The sequence below is a fragment of the Polypterus senegalus genome, chromosome 9 (assembly GCF_016835505.1).
Source record: "Polypterus senegalus isolate Bchr_013 chromosome 9, ASM1683550v1, whole genome shotgun sequence".
NCBI classification, from domain to species: domain Eukaryota; kingdom Metazoa; phylum Chordata; class Cladistia; order Polypteriformes; family Polypteridae; genus Polypterus; species Polypterus senegalus.
The window spans coordinates 89,821,857-89,838,789 of record NC_053162.1 but is presented as its reverse complement, the minus strand read 5'-3'; positions in this window follow the sequence as shown (position 1 = coordinate 89,838,789).

Sequence of the window (16,933 nt, the reverse complement as noted above, 5' to 3'; positions counted from 1 at the left end):
TAAATAATCTATTATTGATAATATTCATAAATAATAACAATATGCAAAGTACATTTGAATATTGGCAACAACACAACCTGATAAATGGTGATGTGTAGTTTCAGGCGGCACACAGACTTGTTAGTTACTTAAAATGTCTCTAATTAAGTTCTCATTTTTGGTCAGCTTACTTCAGAACAGGCCACATGCCTGTCTCGATATGGCTGCCAAGCTATGCTCTTCATTGTGTTGTCCTTTTCAGTTCATGGTGTGAGATGCTCTTTCATTATTTGGTAAGAGAGAGAGAAAGAGGTAAAGCAAGCAAATTTATAGATTTTTTGTCCAACCCCTACAGCTGATAGGGCATCCTGGTACTTGAAGGCTCCTGATACAAGCCAATTCCAAACAGCCATACTTCAGACCAATGGGGGGACAGAATACCTTCACACCTCCCCCTGAAACCATTTGTTAAGGTGAAGATTGCCAGCTAGGTAGTTGGTCTCCATGTGGGGGTTGACTGGGAAGGGTACTGCAGAGAATCACTTGCCAAACTTGTTTGAGGCACTTCCCCTAAACCTGTCGTAAAAACACATTCCTAAAAGGGGGGAAAGGGTTCTTAACCATCAAACCATTGCTGATCTTATCAATAATGTAACACTAATATTAAATTGCTTTGTCTAAGTTACAAATAAAATACAAAATACTTATCAGCTTTATCACCATAATAAAGTCACAAGCATGACGTATTAGCTTTATTCTATTTTTCGCATTGGGAGCAGGACCAAGATGTTAACAAAAACAGAGTTTCGGCACTTATTTGCTTTCACTTCAAACATGCAGTGTCAGTGGTATGTTGGGAATGGCCACTACTGTGTGATATTTTCATTGCTATAAAATGAGACCTAGAAGCATGGCAAGGTCATCAGGTCTTCTGATTCTTTGGGGAAAGTTATACTGTATACCTTTTATTTTAATAACAAATGCATTTCTTATTTAATCTGGAACCACTGTTTGTGTTTTTGCATTGTATTATTACAAATGTGTTTTATTTATTTTATACTAGTAGATCTGTATTTACTTTATGCTTATATTTAGTTAGTGAACACTTACATCTTTTCAGGTAGGGGTAGCAATGCTGAGCAAGTCCTTTCTAAGGATTTCATGTTTAGATTCTTTTTCAAGTTAATGTAAAAAAGAAAAAGGACCTGTAAGTTTTTTCTCTTGTACACTGCACTGTGTCTTTCATTTATTTCACAAAGGCAACTCATCAGGACATTTTGTGCCACCTATAAAAATTTTTATTTTTTATTTGGTGCCTGCTGAGTCATGGCAGCCATTAGATTGCATCAATTCCTTAAATGATTCCAAAAAAATGCCTTACAATTTGAAAATTTCTCCATTTATAAACATTATCCTATATACAGTACATTAATCAACTTTTATATGATGTGTAATTTTCTTTCCATAGAAATTCCACTTTAGCAAATCTATGTATTTTAATGGAATTAAATTAATTATGTTATGGGTACCCCACAATTTTATTTTTAGTCCCATATGACCAACAAAATCTTAATACAAGAAATTTATTTTTTTACTTTTTAGCACATTTTTGAATAAAATTGTGTCACTTAAAATCCCTTTTATATATTTTTACAGTATTAGATAGATATAGAGGGCATAATGGATACTAGGAGCAATTCATTCCCCAAAATGACAGGTGGCAGTGTTCCTCAAGGCTGAACCCACTTAAGATACCTGCAGGGTGTCATGGGAGTTGAAGTCCGGAAATGCAGCCCTGTTGGGATCTTTGGATACTGCCAGACGGCGCTGCTGGGGGAGGATTGCCTTGGTTTCCTCATGACTCAGAAATGCTCCATATGACCTGAGCATGACACCAGAAGCAGTTCCTTTTAAAAGAAAGCACACAGCCTCAACTATATTGAGTCAGAGTTGGGAGGCAGTGGGCAACACTCTCTTGGAAGTGGAAGGAGAATTTGTATTGGTGTTTGTGTAAGAAAAGTGTTGATGATAAATAAAAATCCTTTGTGCTTGGGTGTTATTGTGCCTGTGGTAGATAGTGTGGTGAAATAAGCCACAAAAAATGCTCAAAAAGAGTTGGGGAATGTCAAAAATTGATCACAATCGACACATATAGTCAGAATCATGGATTTTATATAGCGAAAATAAAAAACATGGTGGAAGGAAGTGACACAACGGAAGAGACGTCATCTGGAATGGCCTGATGTGACGTCATCAGGAATGTCTGGAAGTGACTTCGTTATGGCAGGACCGGGAGTGATGTCACTGAAGATGGCTGGAAATGATGTCACTGTTCAGGACCCGGAAGTGACATCATGGATGTTTCATGGTGTGAATCGAGGCCATTTTGTGAGACCAGAAGAAAGGTAGGTGAATTATGGTTATTCTTCTTTATTTCTGCAGACAAAGAGAGAAAGACATCAGTGTGCATAACCAACCCCTTATCTTGTGAAATATCACTCACGTTAGGACTTGATGGCTACTTCCTAAGCACGCATGTGTGACAATAAATAGATAGATAGATAGATAGATAAATAATCATAAAATGTATAATGTATAATGAATATACAGTATATGAGGGTTTCATTTTTATTATTTAACATGAAGTTGCTCTTATGAATTTATAAGTTTTGTACTGTTGTCCATGTTGGTTGTTCTGCAATAACAACTGGATTATACAAAGTCTGCTATTAAATTATATGACCAATTCCATTCCAGGGCAAAAAGCATGCAAAGAGCTGTAATCGAGGTACTACCAGAAGACAGTTTTCAAGAACCCTGCTGTAATAGTATAATAATGTTTACATTAAAAGTCTCTTGAATATTAGTCTCACTGTTTCTGGGATAGACGTCATATACTGCACAAAACCAAAAAGCAAGCCAGTCAGACTTTCCTGTACAGATTTCAGCGAAAATAGATCTTATTTTGTAGGTCATCTGTTATAATAATAATTTTCCAAGCCAAAGTTCTTAAATATCTTTCTCATGTTCCATAAATTTTAACCTTGAGCCTTTTTTCATATTTGAGTTTCAAATTGGAAAATAGCAATAACTGACATAAAAACAAGTAATGGTGAATTAGTTGGAAATTAGATATTTGTTGAAATGAAATCTGTAATCTAGCTAAGAGTTGTAGATATAAGCTCGCGGATACGCTCACATACAAGCTCACAGATAAGCATGTAATACAAACTAGATAGATCTAGAAATAGATCTTAATCAAGAACAAAAAGGGAACAGGCTGTGTTTATCAAATTACAATCTTACAAGTCAATTGCCTGATTCTGTACATCCATTACTCCCCACTCTAAGTAGGTTGTTTTAATGCAGATTCTGGCTTGGTGCCTCTGCTGCTCTATGCAGGAGAATTCAAAGCAAAAAACCTACATGCTATTATAATGGGTGTACAGCAGCATGGCAGCTGAACTAATTGTATCCTCCATATAATACTTAAAAGGTGCAGGTTGAGGATTTTATACAATGACATGTTCCTCGAAGGTATCAATGACTGTCCTCATTAATCAAGACCCAGATTTGCTAAGTTTCGTTTAAAAGGAAGTTTATTAAGAATTTTAAAATGCATTGGCTCCTAAATTCAGTATGGCAGCATATATCTTTTGGTTAGATTACAGCATATATTTAATCAGAGGTCTGTTTTTGCCATTTCTATCTTTTCAAGATATGATGCTTATTTACTTTTACCTAGCTCAACAAAATAAGAAACACCCTGCATATGTCTCTTTTCAACATATATTATGTTATGTCCCGTTTTAATGGCTGTCTTACGTAGACACACCTTGGGGTTTGTAGGTCAGTTTTGGGTTGTGGAATGTCACTGGGTTGGTTAGCGCTGGTGTTTGGCAGTCATAAAAAAGATTTAGATATATGTGTTTCCAGCGGGGAGTTGACACTTGTTATTTATTTTGTTCTGCTTCATTTCTTAGTTTCTGTTCTTTACTGTACTCACGGTTAATTTTTTCAGTTGCCTCTTGGAACATCAGAGAACTGAAATATACAACTTTTATTGATTACTTAGTGTGAAAGAGAACTGATGTGGCATTTATTCAGGAATTAAGGTTATTGGCCAAAGTTTTGCCAAGATTTTTTATTAAACACTACCTTGCAGTGACCTCTATATTCACTAACTCTAGAAAGTGCTGAGTAGTTATTGTCCTCCAATGCAGCCCAAAATGCATCGCTCAGGTGCAGACGATGAAAGTAGATTCTGTTATGTGCTAATGAGGATGAGTGGTAGAAAAATAGCCTTAAGAACAACAAATCAATCCTCATTCTGTTTGTATATCCAGGTAGCCAAATTTTAAATCTGCAAGGCTACAATATTATCATTGGTTTGGATCCTAATTCTTTTATGGAACCCATTTTAGGCCAACTTTTGCCAGCATATCTCTTACTTTTTGTTTCTGATTTAAATTGGATTGATTCTTGAAATGCTGTTGAAAAACTGTGCTTTTACAGTATGCTAAATGTGACTTGTAATATTTAATTTGTGTGTTTTCATTTAAGAATTATTTAAATAATGGCTCTTAAACTATGTAAACAAAACTATAACTATATCTTAGAGCTCATAAACTGACATTCTGTAATAAAAATATTCTGTAACTGAAATAGCAAGCAGACACAAATGATCTCATTAAATCATTAATATTCATGAGGTTATTTTTCAAGAGTGTCAAATTTTGGAAGTTGATAAAATTCTGGGGTGCTTGCAAAATTTTGTCAGGCAAAAAAAAACCCCATTTGTAATCCACATGAACAAATTCATAACTCGTTCAAAAGGATTATTTTTTATTTTTTTCTTATTTCAGTAGCTGTTAGTTTTTCCCAGTATGCAGTTTAGTGAACCAGAACAGGAAGAGTATAGCCAGCCAGTAGTTTCAGTCCATTCTACACTGTTCAGTGCCATTATCGGCCAGATTTTAAACTTACCTTTTCTTCTATTAACATTCTTCTATTCTGCTGAGTCTGGAATATCGGAGAAAATTCTATAAATCCATTCTCGTAACTTCTCCTGCATTTGAAACTTGCTTCAGAACTCCTCAAAAGAACCGGTTCAACCATGGTTGTCTTCCAACTAATTCCTTTTCCTGTTCACTGATGTTAACACACACCTTACAGTTCACTTATGGTTCACTAAACTGTATGCCAGGAAAACGAGGAAAAAAAATACTAATAATACAAGGTGGAATTAATATGGAAGAGAATAAGGATCAGGAAAAAAATTTAAATAATACGTTTGAACGAGTTATATAATTTGTTCGAATAGATTTTTGGTTTGTTTTTTTTTTAGCCTCGTACCTATTCTGGAAAAATTAGTACAAATTGTTAAAGAGAGTCATTAGGATGTGTATGTTTAAACTTAGATAAAGTGACCAGCGTGTGTGTCCTTATAAGAATATGTAAAATGGAGGCTCAGGACTTCAAGATTAACATGTTTCACGTCTAGCCAAAAGTAACTTAATCAACAATCAACCAGACCATGGGGACGTATCTGTTGCCCCAAACTTTGACTGATGCAATATCTTACATAAGGCAGGGTTTTATTGTGAAAAGGGGCAGTCAGCAAGACCCTATAAATTTAAATGATTTTAAAAAGGCACTGCCAGAAAGACATCATGACTGTCAAGACTGGGAGGAGCGAGAGGAACAACTGTCGGAAGAAAGACAACTCGGTTAGACTTTGTCACCCAGAGGCTCCCTCTTCGCGCCCAAGTGTCATGCCTGGTTTAAGAGAACTAAGACTGACACAACCAAAGCTATAGCCACCTGAAATTAAGCTTGTTGTGTGACCCTGATATGAATAGTTCAGGTTGAATGTTTTAATATCTAACATTTATACTTGGTTTCTCCTTCAGATAAGCATAATTAATGGTTGAAATAGTTTTGAGTATTGCTTTGTTGAAGTTGTCCCATTGTTTGCTGACATTTAGCAGTTACTGATGATTGTTAATAAAATGAACTTTGTCTGTTTAGGTATTGTACCGTCAGGGGTAGCAATTAGCCCTTGGCTTCTATTAGACTGTGTAGCCCTTTCAAAGGCAGCCATCGGCACACAGAAGCCGGACAGAAGCAGCCATTCCTGGCTTTTTCTAGGGTATTTTGAAGTGTAGGCCTTTAAGTTGATGCAATCTGAAGACGGATCGACGCATAAGTGAATCCCGGCTGGGGACACCTTGTGAGTGGAATGGCTTCCAGCCCCTGGTAAGAAATTGAAGATGAGGTAGCTAGTTTTGGCCAGTGTTGAGATATTCTTGCTTTGTATTTTATCTTATCTGTGCTGAGTGAATGTGTCCACCAATATGAAAAGAACCTTAGAGTTTAAAGTTCCATGCCTGGACACTTTTACACCACAAAAAAATTCTTTTTGGATTATTAATCTCTCTGCTAAAACATTTGTGGTTTTCTTCCTCTGGCACCATTCTCACTTGAGATTAGATTAAAGTTTTATTTCTAAAGCTCTCCCTTCCGTTTTTGCTGTTATCATTTATTCACTTTGAGATTTATTTTTTTTAAAATAAACTCTTTGGAACAAAAATATATATGGAAATATGGGTTGCTTTTTCTCGGAACTTTACTGTGTGTTTTTTTTTGCATTATGATGGTTCCTGAATATAATAATTGATTAATTAATTCACGGTACTGCCACGTTATGATTCCCCTTATGCTACTCCCATTTGCCATGAAACGTTTCACACATCACCGTGTCTTGCATTATCAGCTTGACATTTCTATCCAGTACAAAGGTTCATTCCATATCCATGATTTGGATGAAAACACTACCAAACTAGTGTGGATTTCTGGCTTCTGATCTTACTGTTTCTTTTTCCTCTTTGACTTTGATTTCTGATTAGGTTATGGTTGCAATAATGTTTTGTCATTAAGGTTTCGACTCATTTCTGGTTTTGACTACATTGCACCTCCTGGTCCTCTTCTACCCTTCAGGCACCAATTGCCAATAAATCTCTTGAAACAGACACCTTATCTCGTCATACTGTAGTCATGCAACGATTCAAGTTGATTTTCTATTGTTGACTTCTCTTGCTGCCCCTTGGAGGCTGAACTCATCTTTGCTCTGCAATATAAAGAATTTTGTGATGAACTGGTCTATAAGCTTGAAGATTCCATTGATGTTAACTCTAGCTTTGTTGACAACTCTGTGCGTTGAATTCACGATTAGATATTATATTAATCAAGAATGGAAATGCGACAATGTATGGGCACATTGGTGTAAAATAAAGAAGAAAAGCGGTACCCATAAAACAAATTAAAGTGAAAGATAAAGTCGAGATTGAAATCCTTACCTATAAAAACACCAAATTAGACAAAAACAAATACTTGAAAGTGCTAAATACTACACTTTGCAGGCAATCTGATAACAAAGGAACCACTTAAGAACCAGAAAATATTCTGCCACCTTGTGGAAGCCATAGTGATATTGTAACTTCGGTTGGGGTCTGTCCAACTTCTGCTGCCTCCTGTTCTCTGATCATTCCAGGTAGCATTCCTGAAAGTTTGATTTCTGTGCCACAACAGTTTTGAAAGAAAAACATTATCTTGGGATCATAGTCCAGTTATGATTAGACATCCTGGAATTTCAAAGACTGCTGAACTAATTAAATGTTGTTTGGGTGGGAGTATATGCATAACCACATTAGAGATTTTATTTGTGCCTATGTAATTTGCAAAGAGCACCTTAGATTTTTTACTGACAAAGAATGCAGACAGAGTTTTTAAGACTCATTCCAAAGACAGAAAAATGGTCTCAAATCTCAAAAAGTATTTTTAATAGGTGGCAGAATTAATAGGCAAACTTCTCAATCCAAAGCTCCTAGTCTACACAAGTTGTTGTTAATTTCTTCATAAGCAAAAACAATTTCTGAAAATGAAATGTGTGGTCAAAATGAGTAATTAGAAGTGAGACCAACAATAAATCAGGAATCACAAACATACGAGGACTGTTTGATAACTTTGGTAAATTTCTATGAGATGACACTACAATTTATTTGGTGCCATCACAGCTAGCAAGTGTCGCTCTTCAAACTAGGTCAGGCCAAATTTCAACCAGAAGCGACGTGCTGTTTATGTTCTATAGACTTTTGAATCAAACATTATAACACGGCCAAGATAGGTGCACAAACAAGTACTCTTTCCACAAGACAACCTGCCGTCTCACAAATCGACCATTGCAAGGGCAAAATTGCACAGATTAGGCTTCAAACTGATTTCTTTATTTTCTATGGCGCTGTGTGACTACTTCCTGTTCCCAAACTTGAAAATTTGGTTTGGTGGGAAGAAATTCTCATCGAATGAGGATGTCATTGCTGCCATCCATGCATATTTTGCTGCCTTTGAGAAAACCTACTTTTCCAATGGGATGAAAAATTTGGAAACTCACTGGACCAAGTGTATAGCCCACAATGGAGACTATACTAAGAAATAAAATCACTTTTTTTTCTAACTTGCTTTTTTACCATACTTATCAAACAATCCTTGTATATATATATATATATATATATTGTCACACATGTGCGCAGCTAAAGGGTTTGAGTAAGGGCAATTCCAAATCAGACCAGGATGTGACATAGTGCACTGACTCTTTTTTCCCTTTCCTGCAGACCATTCATGGGAGATTCCACCTGGTCCTCTTGACATCACTTCCGGCTCCAAGGCTATGAAAGAAGACCTTGCCAGCTCTGGCCCCTGTGATGTCACATCCAGGCTCGAGCCTATGGTGGAAGACCCTTATGAGCCTGACCCCTTTGACCTCACTTCCTGTCTTCCCCTTTAAAAGCCTCCATCTTTTCCCTATTCCCCTAGTTCTGTTTTGGACTCAGTTTAGTGCACATCAATGCTGTTATACATTTTACAACTTTGCAGCCAGGATACCACTATACGGGTGGCTGCCCCAAACCTTTTTATGACACGTATGTCTGTTTTTTGCAACAATATATAATAATAATAATAATATTGATGATATTGCTAGTACAAAAATGTGACAAGATGTAAGCAGACATGGCAACAAATAAATTAATAAAATACTACTTCTAAATTATGATGTACTATTAGGGGTATTGCTTAAAATTTTGAAGAAAACCAGATGAAGACATCAAAAAACAGAAAACTAATGAAAAGAAAGAGTAGTCTAGAGTAAAGAGGTGCACTAAAGCAGAAACTTTGGGTTTGATGGTGGTCAGCCACATGGCTTTAAACCTGGGCTCCACGTTGTTAAAGATACACACAAGCACATGACAATTACAGGGACAAAAAGAGGTGCAAAACCAGAAGAAGACCAAAATGTGGTTAGGAGGAAACAGGGTCAAAGACAGAAGGAACAAAAAGAAATGTCTTTAGACAAACGAAACATAATCTACCTCATCATAACTAATGAAGTCTCTTTTTCTCTTTTATCCAGGGTTCAGGTTTATATATCATTTATATCATGTGTACACACTGCATTGAAATTCATTCTTTCATGTGTTAACCAACATGAAGGATGTCACCTCTCTCCGGTGCCATAATTAGTAAGGATAGCTTCGAAACTTCGGCTTTCCTTACAATATGGGCGATGACATCACCTGTAGAGGCAATCATGTTCATGTGACAGTATTCAAAATGTCATGGTGTAAATAAAGAAAAGTAAAATAGTAACACAAATTAGCATAATTAAAATGAAATCAAATCCAAAGACAACCATAAAACTGGATTCAACATAACAAAAAACACTTAGAGAGCAAAAAAAATCCATAACTTTGGTATTACTCCTGCTAATTTTGTATACTATTGATTTATCTATCTCTGATCATAAGACTGTTTTGTTTGATGTGCTTCTTCCTGGTCAGTCGTATGGGCAACAATCACCTCGTAATATCACCTTTAGGAACATGAGAAATTTCAGTGCCACTGCTCTTGTAGGTACATTGAAGCAGTGTCCTCCTCCGGCTGATGCTTTTTTTTTTCGCCTCCTACCTTAGTTCATCATTATGACAATATACTTTCAACTAGTCTGGATCATGTTGTTCCACTCAATACTCATAGTGTGATATTTAAGTATTCTGCTCCATGGTTTTCTTCTGAGCTGCGTCACATGAAAGCTTGTGGGTGTAAGGCTTGAACATCTTTAGTGTCCAGTGTAACTGCCTATAAGGAACATGTTGCCCTCAACAAGCAGGCACTACAGAGAGCTAAGACTGCTTACTATACTAATAGCACTCTATGGGGTCAGCATAATACCCAAACGCTTTTGCTACTGTGGTTAAGCTACTTAAGCCTGCAAATAACTTTCAATTGGTTGCCTCTTCCGACCTTTGTCAGAAATTTCTGACCTTTTTTAATAACAAGATTGATCTGATTCATTCTGAATTTCAAAAAAGGATTATTTTGTGAAATGATCAGATACGACACACTGAAAAAGGTTTGGGGCAGCTGCCCGTATATTATCCCTGGCTGCAATGGGTTAATTTTGTACAAGAAGTGTCTTGTTTGGAGTCGAGATGTGAACTGATGAGGGTTTGTAAAGATGGCGGTTTTAAGTAGTCGGACCGGAAGTGACGTAGAGGAACCAGAAGTGACCTTTTTCTAATGTCAGTTGAGGCACCAGAACCAGAAGTGACATCCTTCTAGGCAACGGAACCAGAAATGACACCCTCCTAGGCCCCGGAACTGGAAGTGGTGTCTTCAATGTTAAGTCAGACAGGTTTTCCCGAGGCTGGTCTGCAGAGATAACAGGAGAAGAGTTAGTGCACCCCGCCACCCCCTGGCCTGGTGTGGAATTACCTTCACTTGGTCCACACAATATCCTCTTACTCACACACGCATGACAATTTGTTCAGTTAAAACTGTGTCCATCCCCTATCTTATCTAGCAGCACCTCAAAAAAACCTGGACTTGACCCTGAGGATTTTAATAAATTCAGACCTATTTCAAACCTTCCTTTTCTTTGCAAAATCCTAGAATGTGCTGTTGCAGGCCATTTAAAAGACCAGCTTGCCTCTAATGACTTGTTTGAAGAATTCCAGTCTTGCTTTAGGGCAAATCTCAGTACGGAGACAGCACTTGTCAGGATGACTATTGATCTTTTAATCACAGCAGATCGTGGTCTTTTAACACTAATGATGTTTTTAAAACCTCACTGCTGCTTTTGACACAGTCCATCATGACATTTGTTTGTTTAGATTTGAGAATGGGTTAAATATTGCTGGAAAAGCTCTTGCATGGCTTAAATCATACCTTAAGGACTGTCAGCAATTTGTTGCTGTCGGTAGGTTTAGGTCTGACCCATTTTATTTGTTCCAGGGATCAGTTCTTGGCCCTCTGCTTTTTATCATTTATATACTTCATCTTCATGCCATTATTAGACGGCATGGTCTACAGTTTCATTGTTATGCTGATAATATACAGATTTATTTATACACAGGGCTTATGCAAACATTACCTCCTCCTGCTTTGGTTGTCTATTTGGCTGACATCAGACACTGGTTGCCTGAAAACTTTCTCAGACTAAATAATGATCAAACTGAGGCTTTAAATGTTGCATCTCCACACATTTTAAAGAAAATTGACAATTCTTCAGTAATAATCCCTGGCTTTATTACATCCTTGTCCACGCAGGTTAAGAATCTTGGTGTTATTCTTGATCTTACACTCTCCTTTGATCCTCATATTAATAATATTACCAAGGTTGCCTTTTTCTACCTTTAGCAAATTTCAAGGCTGCGTCCATTGCTCTCTGATACTGCAGCTGAGATGCTTATTCATGCTTTTGTCGCCTTGCTACTTGACTATTGCAGTGCAGTGCTGTTTGGTATCCCTGCTTGGAGTCTACATAAATTACAATATGTACAGAATTCAGCAGCAAAACTGGTTACTGGGAACATATTACTCTTACACTTCTAATATTGCATTGGCTACCTGTTCCCTTCCATATTCAATATACTGTAAACTTCTCCTTTTAGTTTTGAAGGCTCTTCATGATCTAGCCCCACCTTACTTGTCTTCTTAAATTTGTCCATATACTCCATCACGTTCACTTCGTTCTTCTGACTCCTTGCTACTAACCATTCCATTATGCAGCGTGTGCACTATGGGTGACAAGGCTATGAAATGCCCTGCCTTTGGAGCTCCATGCATGTGCCTCTTTTTAAATCCAGAAATAAAACCTATCTTTTTAATATTGCCTTTTTTTGTTCTTATTAATTTAGTTTTGTATATTGGAATGTACCTTGAAAGGTGCTTTAAATACAATTTATTATTACTACTATTATTATTATTATAACTTAAAATGCAACTGGTGTGAAAAATTTTAAACCTAACATATGACTGATGATGTTGAGCCATGGTCTGTGTTGTCAACACACACTACCAACAGACATTTTCTTATGGACCACTGCACCACTTGGTGCGACTGTCACCAGTCACATAGCCACCCCAATGCCATGGCATCCACTATAACCCCATTATGTAGTCATTTCACATCAGTAGTGGTAAACAGAAATCCAGAATATATTCCAGTAGTGGCTAGTACTTCTATGTGATTACAGACAAGCATACAAACCACCAGAGAGAGCCAGATTAACTTATTAAACTTAAGAAGAATTTGTCTTAAAGGAACCATTATATCTTCAGTTAAGAAATTATTTGCATTGTGAATTCATTGTTAATTCTATTTGTGAGAGGCTTTACTATTATTTTGCCACATATTTGTGTTATGGTCGCCACCACTTTGTGATTCCTAATGCTTTGTGTTACCCCAATAAAAGTTACATCATTGCATCGCAATGTGGTTATGTCTTCTTGTGCACTGTATATACAGTAACATGCTGGTGTCTGTTTACATGCATCTGTGGCCTCATGTATAAACATGTATAAAATGTAGCATACGCCAGTTACCACAATCACATCACGATGTATAAAAACTAAACTTCACATGAAGCCACACACATTCTCACACCAGCCAGCTCAAGCCATTGCGTACGTGAGTTTTCGGCTCGATTTTGCAAACTGGTGGCACCCTGTGTCAAAGCAGTGTTAGTTCCTGTGTGGGTTCCCTTTACTTTTTAGATTCACATCCCTGACATGGCTTTATCAATACACCAAAGTTAATTGTTTGTTAATTGTTTATTAGTTTAAGGCATTTGATTGTAATCAACCTGTAAGCATATAATGGTGCACAGAATGGCCAAAGTATTCCAAATACCATTGCTGCTTTAGCGTTGTTACTCTCAGTGCACTACTCAGAGAATTTTAGCCCATGTATCTGAGTGTGGAATCACAGCTCTGCAGCAGCTGTTCAGAAAGAGAATTGTCGGGATACAGCATCTAGAACACACTGCCTCTGCCATGTGCGCAGTCTATTTGAACTTTTCCCATATGACAAATGCTTCAGGGCCTTTCCTGTAGGGACCTCATGGTTCAGAAACAGTTTCATCCCAAGAGCTCTAAACGCACTCCATCAGTCCATCAAGTGCTCATAGTAGAACTATTTGTACTTATAAGTAAAATCACCTCACTGTAAACTTGCACTACAGTTATCATATTGCACAACCTGAGCCACTTTATAAAACATGTATTTACATATGATGATGACTCGATTTAGATTTCCAAGCGCTATCTTCTTGGAGCTCTTGAAATAATTTTTAAGATGAAATGCAGTAAAGTATGTATATTACATTATACAGATAAAATTTTAACTTAATTTAAATAATGTATACTCTTAATAATTAAACGTGAGGATGTAGTGTTTCAACGGAGGTGATGAGCTGGCCTCCCATTCAGGGATTGCTTCTGCCTCACACTGTATGCTTGCTGGGACTGCCGCAACCCTGATTGGATAGATGGATGGAATAATTAAACATGCACTATGAAGATATTTCAATGTTCCTTAAAAGTTCGGAAGAACCGGCGTTCTAAGTTTACAGTTAGCTTGACATTTATTCCAGATCTTGTGTGGTGATTTGTTGCTTAAAGAAAAGAAATGCTTGAAAGAGACAGTACTGCTGCAATAAATTATTTCATTGAGGATCACGCACGGCGCAGCAAGCATCTTGCAGGAGGCAGGAACAATCACTGGACGGGGAATCAGCTCATCGTTACCACTGCACCACCGTGGCCCCATGTTTAATACATCTTAGTATTTAAATTGTTCAGAAAGCTGTAATATCATGAATGTAATGCAGTGGATCTCAACCTGTGTGGCGGGCCCCCTAGAGAGGCATGAAGTAACAAAAAGGGGGGCACGAAGATGTGAAAAAAAAGAAAACAAGAATCAAAAATATAACAAATACATCTATTGAAACCAAAACAAATGAACTTAAACTACATTCTGATACTAGAAAAATAAATATATAGAGTTAGATAAATGTCGATAAAAGTTAAGTAGGTATAATAAAATATACATCTATGATGTATCATTAATTAAAAAAAACAAATTGGTATTAGTGGGCTCCTTTCAAAAAAACCTTAGGGGGGGCGCGATTAAAACTGTTATGAAAACTCGGGTCGCAAATACTTAAAGGTAGAGAAATAATGTAATGTATTCTGTGTCCTGTCAGCATTAAGAGAAAGCCCATTTAAGAAGCATGTAGTGATTCACAAACATAGAGCACATTGAAGAACAAATAGAATACAAAGCATTTAATGTGCTATTTTAGTTACGATGGGTTTTGAGAAACTAATAAATTAAACAATTTTAAGATGAAGTGTATATCGTTCTACTTTAATGACACAAAATAAACTACATGATTAAAGTGGAAATTTTGAGATTAAAGTTGACATTTTGAGCTTTTTTTTCCCATTGTGTTCCTATTTTTTTCTTTTCTCTGTACCCTAATAAGCTTCCATATGGCACTCAGACAGTAGGCTATGACTTACCTTTTCACGGTGAGTTTGATATCTAACCACTTTTTTTGAATTTCAGGCACTGTGTGACTTTCTGAACTTAAACTTTCGAGTTTCTCTGTCACTCTAGGTCACTCAATCAACTTCCTTCTGTTGTTTGTACCACTGTTTAAACCAACAAATAGTATGTTTTTCTTTCCCTCCACTTGGTTTTCACTGAAATTTTTCTCTTTTCCCATACTTTTGCCATTGCCTTTTCACACATCCCTTGAATTTAAGGGTCTATATATTGATTTGCATATTTAAAGAGGCATAATTGTGGGAGGAGTCGGGGTGGGGTGGCAGGCGCATGTAGGTGTGTTACATTTCACGCTGACTAGGATTTATTTAGCGGAAGAATGTGGAAGTTGGCGTACACACAAATTTATGCATCTAGATATTTTTTGTGTGTACACACCGTTTTTATCCGTACGCCATGTCAGTCAGTCATTGTCCAACCCGCTATATCCTAACACATGGTCACAGGGGTCTGCTGGAGTAAATCCCAGCCAGCACAGGGCGCAAGGCAGGAACAAATCGCGGGCAGGGTGCCAGCCCACCACAGGGCACACACACACACACCAAGCACACAATAGTTACAATTCAGGATTGCCAATGCATCTAACCTGCATGTCTTTGTACTGTGGGAGGAAACCGGAACACCCGCAGGAAACCCATGCAGAGACGGGGAAAACATTCAAACTCCACACAGGGAGGACTTGGGAAGCGAATCCAGGTCTCCTTACTGCAAGGCTGCAGCGCTACAACTGCGCCACTGTGCCGCCCCGTACGCCATGTATTAGTGTGAATTCTATGCACTGCCTTATACATGAAGCCCCTGATGCTTAAAACCAAATAACATGCACTTTTAGTCAAGATCATTCTTTTTTTCAAACACGGTCATTATTGATTAAAGTTTCATTTTGTCAAGGCTTTATTTTTTACTTTGTAAAAGAATACCACCTCTGTCATAAGTGCTCAAGGACGCATGGCTGCTGATGACCACTTTAACTCCTGTATACTAAAGGAGCTAAACAAGCTATGATGTCACTCAAGATTTTCACCATTTCCATCCTGGGACCCATATAAAGAGCTACAGCATGCACTGACAAATCCTTTTCTTCTCAAGGATGGAGCACCCAGAGAGAACACTAAAAATTAAAAATTCGGACATGACAGTCAGTAGGCTTGTGCCCTAGGAACCACGTTACCCAAACTATTCTATAACATTTCAGGAATTCATTACCGCTCTGATACTGATCTTTCTGATCATAAAATAGATCACTACGATAGCAATTGACAAGAAGAATTCATAATTAATTGCAGAATTATGGTATTTGAGGGTTCCTCTAGAGTGCCTCTTTCTCTTGCACGATTTAGCTCAAAAACTAATCAGCACAATGTTATCTCATAACAGACTTAAGTTTCCAATCTGGCATTGTTCTGTCCAGCCATTTTAGATCTAGGCCGTCCTCAAGAAACTGTGATACTCAGACACACAGACAGGCAGACACACACCCATCATCTAGATATTGATGTTTTTGGTATCAGGGGACTCTAAAATGTTGAGATACATTGATAGCAGTGGCACTGTAAGAATTATGTTTTTGGACTTCTCTAGCGCCTTCAACACCATCCAACCTCTGCTCCTTAGGGATAAGCTGACTGAGATGGGAGTAGATTCACACCTTGTGGCATGGATTGTGGACTATCTTACAGACAGACCTCAATATGTGCGTCTTGGGAACTGCAGGTCTGACATTGTGTGCAGCAGTACAGGGGCACCGCAGGGGACTGTACTTTCTCCGGTCCTGTTCAGTCTATATACATGAGACTTCCAATACGACTCGGAGTCCTGCCACGTGCAAAAGTTCGCTGATGACACTGCTATGGTGGGCTGCATCAGGAGTGGGCAGGAGGAGGAGTACAGAAAGTTAATCAAAGACTTTGTTAAATGGTGCGACTCAAACCACTTACACCTTAACACCAGCAAGACCAAGGAGCTGGTGGTGGATTTTAGGAGGCC